General features: G+C 48.7%; 1 long non-coding RNA gene across 1 annotated transcript; it reads right to left on the reverse strand.

Annotated features, from left to right (window-relative positions):
• Positions 1–5,618: 5,618 nt before the first annotated feature.
• Positions 5,619–9,431, reverse strand: LOC125130734 (uncharacterized). Its single transcript, XR_007135783.1, has 3 exons — positions 9,199–9,431; positions 8,145–8,308; positions 5,619–5,790 (listed from the first exon to the last, which is right to left on the reverse strand). It is a non-coding gene; the product is annotated as an uncharacterized LOC125130734 (long non-coding RNA).
• Between the last annotated feature and the right edge of the window lie 5,314 nt (positions 9,432–14,745).

A 14,745-nucleotide genomic window follows, 5' to 3' on the forward strand; every position in this document is an offset into this window, starting at 1 on the left:
TGGGAACTTCCGTATGCCACAGATGCAGCCCTAAAAAGACCAAAAAAAAAAAAAAAGGTATATGTGTGCACGTGTGTATATATATACATAGATAAAACACTACAATATGTATTTTGATTACTGAGTTGGGGGCACCCCCTTCAATTTTGTATCTGAGGCAAGTGCCCCACTCTCCTTAGCCTAGTCCCCATCCTGATCATTGAGCCCTTGCCCTACCCATGGCACATGCTCTTAACCACCCCACACATGGCCTCCCTCTCCCCATTGGTCAGCGGTACCATGATGGTTTCAAAGAGATACTCAGACCAAGAAGCCGATCAAGATTGCTGCAGAGGAGTTCCTGTCGTGGCGCAGTGGTTAACGAATACGACTAGGAACCATGAGGTTGCGGGTTCGATCCCTGCCCTTGCTCAGTGGGTTAACGATCCGGCGTTGCCGTGAGCTGTGGTATAGGCTGCAGATGCGGATCGGATCCTGCGTCCTGCGTTGCTGTGGCTCTGGCGTAGGCCAGCGGCTACAGCTCCGATTAGACCCCTAGCCTGGGAACCTCCATATGCCCTGGGAAGAGGCCCTAGAAAAATGCAAAAAGACAAAAAAAAAAAAAAAGATTGCAGCAGAGACTCCCAAGAGCGGCTCTGGAAAAGTATAAAAAACGTTAGAAAGTGTTTAAATAAGTCTATGGATGATGCAAAAGATAGAGAAGGAGGAGCTGTTGGGGCCTGGCCATTAGGGAAAAAGGTTAGCTGTCTTAAAAGAAGACATTCTCGCCGGTCAGCCTCCCCCCACCTCATGCTGCCTGCCGGACAAAGCCCGAGCTGGTTGTCCCAGGGATCTGCCCCAGTCGGTTTCTTTCCTAGCTACGTTTGTAATTATCAACCACTCAACACAAACATTTTGATGATGGTTTGTATACATTATAACAAAGACAGCAAACGATTCTTTGCATTGCACAGTGCCTTAGAGTTTGCAAAGGCTTTTTACATATGTTGCCCAGATGTCAGCTGGGCCTCTTTCCTTGCCCTCTGAGATCTAGATGTAATTTTCTTGGACCTTTATCCATTTCACAATCTTCCCTGAGATCTATGCAAGACCGGGAAACCTCCAGTTCTACCTTCAGGGCTGCCATTCTGCTCTCCCTGACCCAGGTCGCACCCTCGAGCCTAAGCGATTCCTGAGTATACTGGATTCCACCAGACTCAGGGAGCACCCTGGAAGGATGGCACCTGGGGACTTCCTCTTGCAGCTCCCAGACTCTGAGTTCCTTAACCTTCTGGGTCTGAGTCCCTCCCTAGAGGGCCCCCAGCTCACCTTGGCCTCTCCTCAGGGAGAAAGGAGCTTCTTCCTCCAGGGAAAGGCCCCAGCTTTTCCATTTCAATTAGAGAAACTGAACACACAGCAAAGGAAATATTCTTAGTAACAGCACAGGTTACAGGAGGGGGAAATCTGGCCCCTCCCAGATGGTAGCTAAAGATTCCCGGGACTTTTTATCTTCCTATCTCCTTTGTTGCCAGAGGAGTTGTGGAGGCCCCCCTCCCCCCAGATCTTCTCTTCCAACTTCTTTTCTCCAGCCCCTTTTGGGTACCAACTTGGGAACGTGCAGAAATCCCCAGGACAAGCAGATGACAAGGATGCTCCAACCAGCCCCTCCTGGGTCTCTCCCTGCCTCTCTCCCCTCAGTTCTCCTTAATCTTGAAGAGCTCACTTTTTGAATGAAGGATTCAAACTTGTTAATTAAACAAGGACACTAAGTGGAACATTCTAGAAATACAAACACCCCAGGGAAAGGGGGAAAGGCAAAAGGACTTGCCCTCTGCACCCTGGAGCCTTTTGAACCTTTATCTTGCCCTCCCACTTTCTCCAGAGGGCTGAGGCCTGAGCCTAGCGGGCAGCAGGCTGAGGGTGTGTGGGGAGGAGAGCTCTGGGTCTCCTAAAGCTGCAGAGAGTCCCCAGGGGCCAGCTGGCTCCTTGGAAACATAATCCCCGTGTTTGTACAGTTGAAGCCGGGGCAAGAAAAAGGGATGAGAGAGAGAATGTGTGTGTTCAGTCTATGAATCTGTGAAAGTGGCTGTCTCAGAGTTTCTGTGTGTATGTCTGCATGTGTCCATGTGTCTGGATGTCTTTGGTGTACACGTGGGTATGTGTGCACGTGGGTACTGGTGTGTGTCTCTGCACAGGGATCTCAATGTTTCTGGTTGCATGTTTTCGTTTGCCAGCTGCGTGTGTGGATGTCCCCCTGTCGTTAGCAGGGTGGTATCTACATGCACAGAAGTCTCGGCTTGTGGGTATGTCTGCGTGCCCGAGGAAGGTGTAAGTAAAGGTTGTGGGTATGTCTGATGTGTAGGTGTGCATATGTGCACGGGGACAGGGGTATATTAGGACTCAGAGCAGCACAAGCAAATGTACACACTGTCTTTGCAAAGCAAGTCATCTGTTTTCCTGGTTTTGTTTTTCTCCTCCCTGTGGGCTCCGGACCCTCCTTGAAAACAAAGGGAGCTTAAAAAGCAGCCTTTCCTGTGTTCCCAAATGTTCAGAAAGCTGCGGTGAACTTAAACAGTGCCAGCTCGGATGCCCAGCCCTGCCGCTACTGCAGGAAGCCACCAGCCTGCCGGGCTACCACCGCCCACTTACATAACGTGCCTGGGAGGAGGGTGGGCAGGAAGGGGGAGCCACCCAGTGCACTGCACCCCAACTCCTGAGCAAGCACCGGACCTCCATGGGAACTGAGATCCCACGTGAGGGCATAAGTGAATCATCTGGGGGCTTCCTCCAAAGGGGAGCGGCAAGTGATAGCACCTTCATGGACTTGCTACCAACCAACCAACCAGCTAACCGTACTTTCCTTTCCATTTTACCAAGTCAGTTCTAGGGAGAAAGCAGCATTTTAACCATTTCAACACAATTTTCTGGATACATACTATGTGTTAGACACTGTAAAAGATAAAACAACTCAGCTTCACCCCCCAGGATCCATGTCCCTCACTCCCCACTTAGTCCCTCAGTGTCCTTCACAGCAGCATGAGGAGATGGGGCTGGATATTTCCAAAGCCTCTTCCAGGCTGGAAGTTCCAGGATCCTCAGTGTAGCACCTTCATGACTCCAGGCTTCTATACTTCTCCTTTCTTCAACACCCCTGGCTGGAGCATGTCAGCCTGTTCCCTTCCCTCCCACCTCTGCCCAAAAGCTCATCTGCTTTCTTCCCTTTCTTTCTTCCCTCTGCAAAATAAGCCGTCAGTCCTCCTTCACTTGGTGTAAATTACTGACAACTCCTCTCCCTTTTCTGCACTTTAATAGGGTCCCCAGCTCCTACCAGGGCAATTAAAGTCCTCAAAGCATGGCTCCACCCGTCTCTCCAACCTGAGGTCCTACCTCATCCCCCACCTGCCTCTTCACACTGGCGACACCTGCTGCACACACACCTTCCCCACACCAGCCTCTTCTCCAACCCTTCCCACTGCCTGCCTGCAACACTATTTCTTCCCCTCACTCCAACCAATTCCCAACTCTCAAGCTCCTAGTCATCCTTCAAGGGCCATCTCCAACACGTCCTCCTTCATCAAGCCTTCCCTGATGGCTCCCGTCCCTTTCCCCATGGAGGTGAGCTGTCTTTTATGAAATCTTTCATACGAGGCAGTGTATTTGGACTTTGCTTTCAATCATCCCCATCTTGTATAGTCCCCACAACGTGACTGAGATTCTTCAAACTTAAAGTCAGAAATGTGTCTCTTATGCGCAAATGCCCATGCACACCCTCTCGTCGTGAGTGCTCTGCAGTGTCTGTAAGTGTCGTGGTCTGCATGCGGCTCTCGGGAATGGGATGGCAGGAGTTGGGTAGCCTAGGTGGAAAGAATGACACTGCTGGGGAGGGAGGTGGGCAGAGAGGAGGGGAGGAACCTCAAAAATCACAGCATTGGTCAACCTCAACAGGCCTGGGACCCTGAAATCCCTCATACCCAAAAGGGCCTGAACTTGGAGAGAAAGATCATGAATGCTGAAGTGGGCTACTTATTCCATCCAGAGCACAGCTTTTCCAAGAAACAAAAAGCAAGGCAAGCTCATGCAGCAAGAAGACTCTGAGCCAGGGGTGGCAAATTTGAGTGCCCCTGGGCTAACGAATGACCAAAGCCAACAGGGAAATGGGGGTGGGGTAGCGAACAGGAATACATGCCCCATCTAAAAGGACCTGGCTCTGCCTACAGAAATGCAGGTGCACAGGTGCCCAGATCCCTAACAATTATTCAAGAAAAGCCCCATGTCCAAGTTTTTATATGAAATCTCCCACTTTATAAATGTTAGCAGCTTATTCAGTTTTTGAAAGATCAGCAACACTGGGTGGTCCCAGTGAAACAGATTCACAAGCCACGTTCAGCCCATGCACTGCCAAATCGAGACCTCTGCATAGGTACCTGCCAGGTTACTGGGTAATATGATTGTGCCTGGCCAGGGCTAAGTTTGAAATCCACACAAACTAGAGAAAATAATGACCATTCTGCTAAATGGACCTGGTGCAGAAAGGGAGCCTACAAGGGTAGAATGTTTCAAACGTCTTCATGGTCTTTGCTTGCCTCCTCCTCCCTGGCATCTGTCACTCCTTGGCCCCCGGGCATTCAAGTTTACCACCCCTGGCCCCGAGCTCTCTCACTGCAGCTCGACACTGCCTTGCTTTTCATTTTGGGAGAAATTGTGCTCTAGATGGACTAAATAAACCGCTTCAGTAATTCCTGATTTTTACCCCAGGCACAGTCCCTTTGGGGTATGGGAAATGTTCCCTTGGCTATCATGACAGTCAGAAGGCTTGGATGGGTCACCAACTTGCTATGACTTGAACAAATGACTTCCCTTCTGAGCTGAAGGTTCTCTGTGCAAAGAGTCGGGTGGACGGGAATAACCTCTGCAATGCCTTCTAACCTCTAGCAGAGGAACTGTTAACCCTTGATTATGCAAGGACCATGACCCACAGTGGCAAGAGGGAATTTCTTTGACAGGTTCCAGGCCTGGGAGCCCAAGAAACAGACTTTGACCCTAACTCACATGGCAATGGCCTCCTGCAGGCATCTAGTCAACAGACCAGCCAAAGTTCTCCCATCCCTCTGTGAGGAGTAGTAAGCATATTTTACCTACAGTGTGGCACAGGCATCGACCGTCAGAGGGCTACTGGATAGGTCCCTGGAGGTGCTAGATGGTGGGAATTCTAGGATGTTGGCCCAGGGAGAGGCCAGAGTGGGAAGGCACCCCACAAATGACTACCAATGGGAACGAAGGTATTTAACCATTGTAATAATGGGTACAGCCAGGCAAGTGTGTATCCATTGAATGTCAGCTCAGCCCTCATCAGAATACTGCCTATCCCATATACAACAAGGCAGACCCGGATGCTGGCAACAGAACGAAAAGCGAATCTGCCCCCACCCCCCAGCCCCTGGGGACCTCACGGCACCCACCTCCCCCTCATGAGCTTGCTTTACTCCAGGCCACCCCCGCCCGTGGACATTGGCAAAGAGCAGGCACCATTCCAAACCCTGACTTCATGCTGACCATCAAATCCCCAAACCAGGGAGGGAGCAATGATGTCATTGTCCCTGTGTTTCAGAAAAGCAATAATCAGACGCAGAAGAGGATCGACTTTCAAGGCAGAAGGCCAAACAGTTTATCTTGGCAAAGGCCTCTGAGGATTGCCTCATAGAAAGAAAGGGCTGGCATGTGCATGAACATCATTTGTTATGAGCTGGGGATCTGCAGTGTCCTTGGAGTCAGGAAAACCTCGGGACCCTGTTGAGATGGAGGATGTCGAATCTGAAACAAATGAGCATTAGTGTCATCTCTTCCCGTCAGAACCCTCTCTTGGGGAGGGAGGGGGCACCTCAAAGCTCAAGGAGGAGCCTTTTTCCAGCAAAGCTATGCCACTCCACCCTGGACCCAAGTCCTCTCCCATTAATATAAAGATGTCACCAGTTAAATTGGAGTAAGTGCCACAAAGGCAGGAACTTTGCTCCCTGCTATATCCTGGCATCTGTACACAGTTGAAAGATCAATAAATATTGGCTGAATGGATGACTAGGAGGAGAGAGCATGGATTGGGGAGTAGCCTCCTGGATTCGAGGGATACAGGGGCATATCCAGGTCTGCCAGTCGGGCTTGGCTGGGCAGGCTGGGCTGATGAGGTACAGCCATTGATTGGTTGCATATTTAAAACCGTCAACCATACTTCTCCCATGAGTCACAATCTTGCCTTCATGCTTCTGCTAGCCTTTAATCTTACTTGTAACAGTTATCTGGTCAACCTTTGGTGGTAAACACTGTTGAAAAGGCCCCGTTTTAGGAAAATGGGTTCAGGAGGAACAAGTCTCCCTGACCCCCACTTCTGCTGGGCTCTAACCCAAGCTCCATCACATCAGTGACCTCAAGCATGACACCTCCCCTCTCTGGGCTTCCATTTCCCCTTCTACAAAAACAAAAACAAAACAAACAAACAAAAAAAAACAAGATAAACAAGAAGTATCCAGTGTTCGGAACTTTCAGAAGGAATTGTCTCAGCTCCCTTGTAGAAACAGAAGTCCATAGAATCTCCCCTAAAAAAATGCAATTCTTCGCAGACACGGGAACATTTTTGCATCCAGTATCTTGAGGTCCACCTCCCGTGTAGCCTGGCAAGGGAGCCCAGGGTCAGAGCCTTTTGGACATACTGATCTGTAAGTTCCTCCCAGCTCTGACTTTCTGGGGTATTAACTAAAGTGTGACTGTGAGAAAACGCATTCCAGCTGCTTTCCTCTGAGGACCTTCCTTCCCCGCTGCCGCAGCCAGGCTCCCTCTCACCTGCCCCTAGGGAATGAAGGAGTTTGAACTTAACTAATAATGGCCCCAAATACAGCCCCTAGTTTCCTCCAGACCCAGACCTCAAGTCAATAAAGGTAGCCCTCACGGAAATGAGGTGGAAAGCAAAAGGAAATCCAGGCAACTCAGCCTAAAAGGAATTTCCTCTTCTCTGCTTCTCCTTCCAATTTGGTCTTTCAAGGTTTGATGAAGGTGGGGCTGGGGGTGGGAAAAAAATGCTAAGAGTTTTTTTTTCAATTGAAGCTCAGAGGAGGTAGAGATGGGCGACAAAATAGAGAGGTCAGGCACAGGATACAGGGCAGAGGACCCTGATGGGTATGGGCGGGACCTCTGTGCATGGTCCAGGACAAATAGGACTTTTCCAACCCGCTAGTTTTTGAAGGCTATTTACAAAGCTGGACTAATCCAGCCCAGCTGTGAGACTCTAAGTAAACAGGGACTTCACTGAAGGGTTAGAACTCACCCCCAAGCCTGTCCTTACAGAGCTCACTCCATCCTTTCTGTAGGGGAGGCAGTGAAATGTCAAGGTCAGGCAGGTGAAGATGAATCTGAGTGCAGGACTCACTCTTATCTGTCATCACTCTCAACCCTGGCAAGTCTCTCTTGGCCATCAGATGGCCACACAGAACTGAGTCAGGATGCGTGTTCCCCTGCGTCTGAGCTGAGTAAATTTGGGGTTGTGATTCTTCATCTCTCTGAGCCTCAGTTTTCCCCATCTACAAAATGGCAACAATAATGCCCAACTTCAAGACTCACTGAGCAGAATAAATGAGGAAATGAAAGTAAAAGGGCTGCAGGCAGTGCTCAACACAGTTGGTCCCCAAGAGATGCTGCAAGCAAGCCCCTCTCGGCCATTCCCATAGTCCTTTTGTCCTTCTCTCTGGAGTCAAGATTAACATACTCAGAGACTTGAATGAATTAGGAAAGAGGGACCTGAAATAAAAGAGGTGATTTGGAAAAGGCAGCACTCCCTACAAGCTGAAAGCTGTCCCCACCCCAAATGCATGGCTCAGCAAATGAAGCATCAACTGGACCGAGGCCCCATTTTCACCCCCTCAGCCAGGCACCCTTGTACAGATCAGCACCCACACAGCTATGTACAAACAGCAACCACAAAACTCAGGCCGCTTTGCCTACCATGGGGCTGAGATTTTTTTTTTTCCTGTTAGAGCTCTGTCATCAATCCCCTTTTAAAATGCCCAACAAGGTTAAAATTGGAGAAAGTCATTTTCACCTTAGTGTGAATGAGTTTCTGTTCATTCCTGACCTGACCTAAGAGGCAGAAAACTACAAAGGTAATGAGAACCCAGCCTTACCTGGCCCTCAGGAGGGTTCTATGCTGCTGTCCTGCTGTGCCCACAGGCACTAGGCTTAGAACCCCTATCATCGCTTCTGCTGCACTGTCTTGGCCAAAGAAAGTTACAAGGCCATCCCAGATTTGAGGAGGGGGAAAATGGACTTCATCTCTTCTCGTAAGGACCTGTAAAATCACATTGTAAAGGATGTGGATTTAGGGAACCATTAATTAGGACCATAAATGCCATTGCTACGTTGAACTGGGATTGTGTCAAATGCTGCTGGAGCATATTTTTTCCAAAACAGAATTTGGGGTTAAAGGGTTAATAATGTGACACAATATTTTCCAATGGAGCTCTGTTAGGAACTCCAGAAGGCATGTTTGTATTTATACCTCTACATCATCCTAACGCAGCCTAGTCCAGTGACCTCCCCTGAACACACGCTCGATGATTATCCGACCAATTCAAGACCTGGTATTTTAGGACAGGGATGGAACTCATTTGTGCATTTGGGGGTCAAAGGCTGGTATTTATTAGCAGGCTTATGAATTTTATAGGACTTCAGACCTAGAAGCCATTTAAAGGAATACCTTTTACTTTATAAATGAATAAATTAAATTTGAGAGGTGAAGTGACTCAGCCAAGATGATATGGTTAAGGAGACCAGTGTAACAGACATGCAAATCCCTAAGCATCTTGTTAAAATGCAGAATCTGAGCAGGTCTGGGATGGGCCTTGAGATTTAGCACTTCTAATGAGAGCCCAGCTAACAGTGATGCTGCTGATCCTAGAACCATACTCTGACCGTCATGGCACTAGACCTCACAGATTCTAGAAAGAGGATCAGCAGAGGGGAGCTGGTAGGTAAACATCTAAATTTAAGACCTTCTCTCTTCTTTGCAGTCCTTCCCCAGGACCCATTTTACCAATGAGTAGCTGAACTTCAGAAAGGAGGTATTGGCACTGGACCACCCCCTGAAATTTTTCAGAAAGGGCACACTTTTCTCCATCACTAGGCAGCTTGCAGTGAGATGAGCTCAAGGAGCTATGGGCCAATGCAAATTCCTAGTACCTCAAGGTAGAGGCGTCCTTTCCTGCTGGAACTGTGGGCAGTGGTCCATCTTGTCACTTGCTGGGGACTCGTGGTGCTGACCAGGGGTCTCTACGTCCCGAGAGCTGAGATTGTCTTGTCTGGTTTGTGATTTCGGAGCTTGGCAGCCTCTGTTGTTCTATTATGTGGCCTCTGAACATTCCGTCCAACTGCCTTTTGGCACGCCACACGTTTTCAAAATGAAAGGGAAAGAAATGAACATTGCCCTTGCTCATTTGCCTAATTTAAAAGCCTCTAGAAGCTTTTTTCAGAAGAGGAAAAAACACCATCCATCTGAAATGGAGGAAGCACCTCATCAAGGAGCCAAGCTGGAAATGAAGACATCAGTTTCGAGGGCCGACATATTAATGGACAAACCTTGCGCCCGGTTTGTTTTTTTCCCATCCCCTTTCGGCTTAGGAACCACTGCCTGTTTGGAAGCTCTTGTGCTGAGAGGAAAATGCTTTTTTCCTAAAGGGGAATCCGAACCTTCCTCACCCACCTTGAGAATCGGTGTCCTGCAGTTTCACATCAGTTGGGTCCCACTGCAGACGTTTACTGAGGGGCTACGACGTGTCAGATGCTGTGCTGGATTTATTCATTCATGCAGCAAAGACTTAGTGATCAGGGACAGGCCCGTGCTATACTTCCATTCACTCAACAGCTGACTGTTGCCAGGCATCAGGCCAGCGCGGCGGTTAAGGAGGGAGGGAGACAGCCTTGGTCTGGCTATACCTAGTCTAGCCAGAGACACAGTCGGCAGGTCATCTTTATTGACGTATTGCACTAAGTAATTACTTGTTGCGAAGAGGGACCACAAGAGAGTGTGGTGCTGCAAAGACAGAAATAAAAGAGGTCTCGCTCAGATTCATCCTTCCTTTCTGTTCCCTGGTCCCTGCCTCAGGTCGAGTCCTCCCTGGTGGCACAGCCTAGGGACGGTGTAGTGGGGAAGGCAGGCCCACCACTCATAGGCCTCGTCTGGGCCCTCTGCTTGACCCCAGCCCCTCCTCCCTGAACACACACACATACCCCCCTGTCTCCCAGACACCAGCCACAAGGGTTGTTTCCCAACTGCACATCTAATGGTGTCATTCCCCTACTAAAAATTCTTTCCTGGGCTTCCCATCATTTGCAGGATTAAGTCCAAACCTCGCAGAAGAATTTACAAGGGTCTTTACAGTTTGGCTCCAATCCATTTTTCAGCCCCATGTCCACTCCTGCCCATCATTCATCCTTCCCTCTCCCCAGAAAAAAACATCCTGGAGCTCCCCAGGACCACTCAGGGTGGTGGTGGGGGCTCTCTAAAAGAAATCTTTTATTATAACAATGTTCAAACCCATTTGAAAGTAGAGAAAGATGACGAACCTCCGTGTATCTATCACCCAGTTTCAAGACACACCCGGTCTTGTCCCCTCCACACCCCACATTGGATTATTTTAAGGCAAATCGAAGACAGTATGTTTTTTTTTTTTAATCTGAAAATACCTCCGTATGTATTTTTGAAAGAGGAGGATAGTGCTTCAGGTTTTTTTGAGACTCTAGGTTTGTTTTTTAAAATTCCAAAAGAGGATGATCAAATTTGTGGTACAGTTTTAATTTGCTCATTTAACAAACCAAAGTTTCTAATGCACACACAGAGTACAATGACTGGGTGTATACTCTTATTCTGGAGGGAGCATTGAAGAGTCCAAATCCGAGGTCCCTGACAGCCCTCCTCCCCAGGGTCACCCTGGACTGAACTTCTCCCCCCGTGCTTGGCCCTCCATGAACTTTCACTCCTTTATGCCTTTTCCCTGGTGGACACGTCTACATGGAAGGCCCTTTCTTCTGTTTGGCAAATAGCTGCTTGACCTGCAAAGCCCAATGCAAATGTCACTTTGTTCGTGACACCTCTTCCAGGAACCCCCTCCCCCACAGATGACCTTGACTTTTTTTTGTTTTCATAAGCATTTTCTTCTTAATTCCCTTGAATGTTTACACTGTTGAGTTGAAATCATTAGTTTATAGATCTGATGTCCTCAATCGCCTGTGTGTCCCCTGAGGGTGGCCTGGGTCCTCTCTGTGTCCCTGGGGCTGATGGGAAAGGTAATTTGCTTCCAAAGCATGTACCCTGGTCTCAGCCAACTTGGGCAGGATATTTATTCAACCTTGGTTTTCTTGTTTGTGAATTAGGCATAATGGTAGCACTGTGACAGGACTCTCATGAGAATTAAATGAGATGTGTCTATGCAGCTGCTGTGAAGCCCACCACTGGTAGATAATACATAAGTGTTGGCCTCTGTCATCTCTCAGCATAACTGCTTCCTTATATCCAGAGACATGTCTCGCCCTCAGGTACAAGACCCCAGTGTCTGTTCGGGTCCTGGTAGTTTTCCCCTTCGTGGGAGATGGTGGAAATTTCCCTGCTTATCCTGGTCTGCAGCCCCTGCAGTGGACAGCTAGGAACCAGCTTGCTGAAGTGCTGCCCCAGGGCCCCACTCGCCCCTCACCCTCTGCCTTCCCCAAGCAGGAGAGCAGCCTGGGGAGCCTGCACCCTTCCCAGAGTCCCTTCCACAGACGCCCGGCCATGTTGCTCCCCCTCCACCTCCCAGCTGGGTACAGAGAGTGCTTCCCTCTTCCTGGGCTGCTCAGAACTCTTGCCGCCCAGAACTCCAGAAAAGTCTTGTCTTGCAGGCCAGTCATGGCTCAGGTGTCAGGTGCATCTCATTGCTTTGCTTCCTGCTGCCTCTACTCCTCTACCTTCTCTCACGACTTAAGGGGATGCCAAGCCCCACTGGCTCCCCCCACTTTGTCGTTGAGATGCTGTCCCAAGCTGGTCTGGGCACTATCCCTTCTCCCCCACCAGGTGCCAAGGGTGCCTTATCTGGCTGAGCTGTTCAGCATGGAAGAAAGGGCAAGAATGAGCCCAGATTGGCTCTTCTCTCCCCACATCTCCACTCCCTGCTGGCTGGTGGGAAAAAGACTGTCTGACACTTTCTCTGAACACTGGGGTGACATTAGCTGGATTAAAACTGCAATGGCCAGCATTCTTCTTTTATTACAGCACCCTCTCCCCCATAGCACGTGTCCAAACGGAGCACCATGGCTGGTTCTCACTTCCTCTAGAAGGAAGCAGAGCTGGGATGGAACCGAGGCCCCGCCGATTATTCTCACTGTGACTCTGTGTGTGTGTGGACCCCACTTCCCCATCCATCCATCTCATAGGGCTGTTGAGAGGCTCCAGGGGAAACGCTCATCAGCACTTGGCAAAGCGTCAAGAGTCAACGCCTGATAAAGGGTGGGTGTATTTTTTAAGCTTCCAGCCTTTCTTCCTCATTGAACAATTTTTTTTTCAACATTTATCTAGAACTTGCAGAATAAAAGGCTCCCTGGAGTCAAGAGCTGCTTCTCTAGGACAGGCACGGCATTGTATTCCATAAAAGAATTTTTTTTTATTGGAAAAGACCGGGGCTGGGACAGAAATAATTCTGATTCAGAAAAGCACCCTCACTCTGGAGTCGAAGACTTGATTTCACAGCTGAGCCTTCATTCCGTAGCCTTGGGCAAGTACCTTGTCTCCATACCTCGGTCTCCTTATTTATAAAGGATGGTAGCTGGAGACTGGAGACAGGCCTCTCCAGCCTCAGCTTCCTCCTGTAGGCAATGAGGGGGGTCTGCTGTGCTGTTTGATCTGGGGGGTCCCTTCCCACATCTGACCCCCTTGGGTGGGTCAGGGCTCACCTCTCTGACAGGTCAGGCAAGACACCTGACATAGGGTGATGAAGAAGAATGGGGGTGTTGGTGGCTGGGATAAACTTGAGGCGTCATCATATCCCTCCCCTGTGTCCAAGCAGTGCTGCCTGACATCAACCCAGGAAAGAGCTGGAATTACCCTCAACCAGCTTTCTTTTGGAACCCAGAGTCCTCACTTCAAGATATCCTTCCCTGTTGCCAACACATATCCATTCACTGTAGATTTATGGCCATATAGTTAACCCATTAAACCCCTGCCAGCCTCTAACATGGAAGCCCAGTTTCCTCTTGGCAGGTATCCTCTTAGAAAGCCAAGAGCAGTGAGGGAGAGAGACAGAGCAGCAGCTGCAAGAACAGTGCTGGGTTAACAGACCAATACCATTAACCAGCATGATCCTAGCACTCCCTGTGTGCCCAGCTAAGTGCTTCATGTATGTTTTCATTTAAACCCTGAGACAACCGATGTTGCTTGTACTTTCAGTCTTATTTATACAATGTGTATGTACTTTAAGCCTTGTTTATAAATGCAGAAATGGAGGCACAGAGAAGTGAAGTAACTTGCTCAAGGACACACAGCTTAGCAGTGGTAGAGCCTGGTGCTCAGCCCAGGCTAACTGTACTTTTAAGTGCTCTCTCTTCCCTGCAGCCTCTTCCATAGATGGAAGGAAAGGAGAAGGAGGGGCTGAGGAAAGGGCAGTGCTTCACGAGGTGGGGGGGCCAAATGAGAACGCAGATGCCAAGAGAACACCAGTCACCTGAAATGGCAATACAGGGGAGAGGGCACCTCTAAGAGCACCATAACAATGACGGTGGTGGGAACAATAACAGCCTCCAAGTTTTATACAGCCCTCGATACTCTCCGTTTCTCCATTCATTTGATAAATTCAGTCAGCAGATACTGAACACCTGCCATGTACTGGGCAAACATTGACCAAAGTAAAGACTGGCCTTGCCCTCGTGGTGCTCAAACAAACAAGCATGAAAATCAGTGTATATGGGCCATTTTAGCTTTGAGATTAAAATAATCCACACCTCAAAGCTTCCTCTCCGAATGGCCTCAAAGTTAGCCCTGAGGTTTGGGAAATTAAAGGGATTTTCAGAAAGGAAGGGTTGCCCTTATAAGGGGGAGGAAGCACCAGAGATAATTTTCTCTCTTAACTCTGTTCATGGGTCCCCAATCCCAGTATTTCTCGGTACTTCCTTATTTGGCCCCTAAACATTTTTTTCCCTCTTAGCCCTTGTCTTTATCAACTTGTTCCTGGGACAACAAATTCAGGAAAAATGTGCCAGAAGCAGAGCTCCTGCTGGCTCCAATAATTGGGCTAACAATCTGGCTTAGGCCCTCTGCTTTTAAGGGTGAAGAAACAGCAGGAATGAGGCAGACAAGGTTTGACACACAGGATGCAAGTACCTGCAAGCCAGTGTTGATTTGCCAGTAAAAAAAATCCTCCTCCTTCCCAAGCATTATAAATTGATAAGATGCCCCAGTTGGGCATTATAATTATTTCAGACCATGGCATTGCCAAAGTCTTATCCTTGTTCTTTGAAACTTGCTAAGACATTTATTTGCCTTCATCTTGGCAGTCATCTAGCTCATTCCAAGGTGAATTTAAAAGCCAGGCACCATTCTTACAATGGAATATTACTAGGCGATAAAAAGGGATGAGGTACTGATACACACTAACATGGAGTGTGTTAACATGTTAACTCACCAACACACACACCTTGAAAACATAGGCTGAATGAAAGAAGCCAGTCACAAAAGGCCTGTATAATTCCCTTCAGATGAAATTTCCA

Source organism: Phacochoerus africanus, chromosome 7, assembly GCF_016906955.1.
Source record: "Phacochoerus africanus isolate WHEZ1 chromosome 7, ROS_Pafr_v1, whole genome shotgun sequence".
In the NCBI taxonomy this organism is placed as follows: Eukaryota; Metazoa; Chordata; class Mammalia; order Artiodactyla; family Suidae; genus Phacochoerus; species Phacochoerus africanus.